Raw genomic sequence first — 4,430 nt, forward strand, 5'->3', positions numbered from 1 at the left:
GATGGCCTCAATCATATAAATGCATGAATACAAAGAATAATGGACATATAGACTCAAACAAAGCAAAGATCACAATCATAGGAAGAGAATAATACACACAAGAAGGAAAAATAAGTGGTTATAGGATGTGACCACACCATTAGGCTCAAATCTCACAAGCTTGTGTTCTTAGCTCAAAAACCATGTTCCAAAATAAATTCTTTCAAGCAAGTTCAACAAAATTTTTTGATTTATTGGTAGGGTGCCCTAAAACAGTTTCTTGGAAAAGAAATCATCACCCTAACCAAGTAGTCCTAATAAGAAAGAAGTGGTAAAAATATGTACAAATTCTAACTAACATGCAACCTATCATGCCATGCAATAACTAACTAACATTGGTGTTGAAAAAGAAAATTGTTACCCATGGAGATCGGTCGGACGACCTCCCCACACTTGAATATTGCACCGTCCTCGGTGCATGCAAAGAAGAGCAAGGTGGACGGGTTGCTACAAATTAAGATATTGAATGTATGAACATGCGCCCAATTCTTTTTCACATTTTTCATAAAAAGTATAGCATACCCATTTCCCAAACCAAATGTTCCCAACCCAATCCCCACACTTAAATTATGTACACTCTTCTCACTAGTCTAAGCCAACCAAGGATTCAAATTAAGGACATCCATTGTTTTTCACTTAGAGTTAGTGATGTGCTAAAATAAATAACAAATGGGGTAAAATAGGCTCAATCATTAGTTGCAATGGATGATGAAATGGTAAGGCCATATGGGTATGTGAGCTTAATTTAAAAGATGGCCTCAATCACATATATGCATGCAAACATCCAACAATGGAAATATAGAATCAAGCAAGACAAAGATCACAATCTTAGAGAGAATAACACATACCGAAACATTGGTTGATAAGATGTAACCAATCAATTAGGCTCAAATCTCACTAGGCTTGTGTGTTTTAGCTCGAAAACCATGTTCCAAAATAAATTCTTCAAGCAAGTTCATCAAAACTTTTTATTCAAATTAGTGAAATGCCCTAAAATAGTTTCTTGAAAGGGAAATCATCATTCTAACCAAGTAGTCCTATCAAGAAAAAGGTAATTGAATATTTACAAATTCTAACTATCATGCAATTTATCATGCAATGCAACAACTAACTACTCAAATAAAATTGAGAATTGGTGTTAGAAAAGGAAGTAGTTACCAACGGAAGTCGGTCTCGACCTCCCCACACTTAAAGATTGCACCGTCCTCGGTGCATACAAAGACGAGCAAAGTGGGCGGGCTGTTACAACTGATGAGTTTCTTCAAAAGGTTGTGCAAAAGGACTTGTTGTTTGCCCCATTTAGAAACTTTTCCTTTCCCTTCTTGGTGGCCAGCCTGAAAGGAGATAAAAAGAAAGAAGATTAAGCATACAGCAAAAATATCAAAGCAAATAGAACATAGGCGGGGGTTAATGCCAAGTAGGAGTATGGTTCTCTACTACATGGTAGCTAAGCATGTGAGTGAGAAAACAATGTAAGCTAAGGCATGTCATTAAGCTCGATGCAAGAGTAAAGTTAAGGCATGAAGAGTGTATTGAGCATCAAGTTCCAATGAGAAGAAGTGGGTCATGAAAGACAATATGAGGTCATATCAATGCACAAAGACATAAGAGTCATACAAGATGAAGCATTGATTTAAAAGTTTCATCACCCAACAATATCAAACAAGTCAAGAAGCACCAACATAATGCAAGGAATTCTCAACAATTGAGTAGGAAGATGCAACACCATTATTAAAATGACTTAGAAAAAAAACGAAAACATGCTACAAAAACTAAATGAAAATGGGAAGAGTAGAAGTATGCGGATGTGATAAGCAAAAGAAAATGGAAGGGGAGAGGAAAAAAAAACTCTTTTTTTTTTTACCGACGCGTGCGCGTCATGCACGTTTATGCGTCGATGGGTATATTGGTCGAAGGACGCGTACGCGCCATGTGCGCGCACGCGTGCATCGAGTTAGGCCGGAGGCATAATGTTGGCCCAAGTCTGGCACAACTCTCGGGTAAAAGTACCAGGAGTGTGGATCGTGCAATCGACGCGCGCGCGCACAGTGCGCGTGCGCGTGCATTGCGAATTTAAGATGATGTGCGCGTACGCGCCAAGTGCGCGCACGCGTGCATAGACTTGTGCCTTAGGCCCAATGTTCGCACAATGCAGGCCTAACTCTCGGGTTTTTGGCTGGAGGTGAAATTTTGCATCCACGCGTACGCGTACAGTGTGCGTCCGCGTGGATGGTCGAAAATGCTCAGGTGCGCGTACGCGTTAGGTGCGCGTACGCGTTAGGTGCGCGCACGCGTGGATGGTGTTCAGTTTTTCAAAATTTTTTTTTGTTCTTGCACCAATCCAAGCCTTTCAATCCTCTAAACAGCTACCAAAACACCCTAGAACCTTATTCAACATACTATACTACTAACTAAACTCAATAAAACAATAAAAACAAGAAATTAAACTAATTTTACCAATATTTACAAAAGATAAAAATGAAAATGAGAATCTACCTACAATGGCAACTCAATTCACTTATTAATAAAACTAAAAGAGTATGGAAAGAGTTTACCATGGTGGGGTGTCTCCCACCTAGCACTTTTAGTTTAAGTCCTTAAGTTGGACATTTGAGAAGCTCTTTGTCATGGTGGCTTATGCTTGTACTCATCCTTGAATCTCCAAGGATCATTGTTCTTCAAATGGTTGACAGAAATTCCAACCAAATTCACCATCCTTGGGCAAAGTTCTACCCAAGAAATGAGCTCCCATAGTTGGTTGACATGCTTCGATCCGGGATCCCATATCTTATTCTCACACCCATCTTCTAGTTGATTATCATGATTCTTCCATCCGGGTGGTTGAGACATAGAATTCTCTTGAGTATACCAAGTCTTCCTCCTAGACCAACACAAGGTAGCATGCATCCAATCATAGTTCCCACATTTTGAAGCTTTGACCTCAATGAGCTTAATTCCAAACTTCCAACCACTACACAACTCATTCTTGCTTTTAATTCCACAAAGAGCTCTAAATTGACCATCATTTTCAATCAACCCATATTCAGGTGAGAAAGTGAAGCTTAGGGATAGGAATTTTACCCACTTGAATGTTATGTTAGGTGATGGTGGCTTGGGAAGGGGGACCTCCCCACACTTAGCCATTGCGATGTCTACGCTCTTGTGCTCTTCCCTTGTAACTCCCACCTCTTGACAACTTATATCAACTTCAACCTCTTCCTCTTGGTAGCTTCCTTCCAATTTAATATTTTCTTTATGGCTTACCAAGGGTATGGGAGGTGAGGTATCTTCTTTCTTACCCTCTATGTCAAGCTTAATGGGAGAGGATTCAATTATGGATAGGAACTCATCAATAATTGAATCCATCTCTTGATCAACCTCTTCAAAGTCTTCAACATTGATATGCCTTGGAGATTGTTGAGACTCCCATGTTGATTCCGCATCTCCTAAATCTTCAACCACTTCTTCCTTTTCTTCAATAACAATAGAAGAGTTTTCCATGATGCTACATTCCCATGGACTCTCAACGTCTCCTAAATCTTCGACCACTTCTTCCTTTTCTTCAATAACCATAGGCTCCTCCAATTGCTTTAATACAAAATAGCCTCCCTCATTTTCCACCGGGTTTTCCAATCTCTCCTTCATGCTATGATCTTCAATGGACTCTTCACATGTGGCCACGGAAGCACCTTGAGTGTTCAAAAATTTGTAGGCTAAGGTAGACACTACCTCGGTCAAGTTAGTCACAAACTCTAGGGTGTTCCTTTGCATATCCGCTTGTCCTTGAAGTAGCAATGTGAGAGAGTCATCTATTGGGGCTTGGGGTGGATAAGAGGGTTCATTATTTTGGAGAGAGGGTTTATAGTAGAAAGGTGGTTCTTCTTGGTAAGGGTACGGAGATGGTGTGCATTGAGGTGGTTCTTGAGAGTAATTGTGTTGGAATGGTGGTGGTTCTAAGGGTTCTCGCTCATAATGGTCATAAGAATATGGCATGAATGATTGGTCATATGGTGGATATGGATCATAGGAAGGTGCTTGATGTGGAAAAGCTTGTGAGAATGGTTGAGGTTCATGTTGAGGATGAGATTCATAGGCATATGATGGTGATTGTTGAGTGTCACAAAAAGAGTCATCATAGCCATTAAATTGACATGCATTAGGATGGAAATTATACCTATAAGTGTCCGGAGGTTGATGCCAATGGGAATGATCAATTCCTTGAGGCTCCTCCCATCTTGGAGTGTTCCATCCTTGGTACATGTTAGCATTAAAGTCCACATTTCCTACAACACAATTAGAACCAAACTCATAGCCAAAGTGAGAAGTCATTATGGAAAAACAAAATAAAACTAACAAAAATTAAGAAACAAACCAAAGATAAACCTATTCAT

This window comes from Arachis duranensis, chromosome 2 (genome assembly GCF_000817695.3).
Source record: "Arachis duranensis cultivar V14167 chromosome 2, aradu.V14167.gnm2.J7QH, whole genome shotgun sequence".
In the NCBI taxonomy this organism is placed as follows: domain Eukaryota; kingdom Viridiplantae; phylum Streptophyta; class Magnoliopsida; order Fabales; family Fabaceae; genus Arachis; species Arachis duranensis.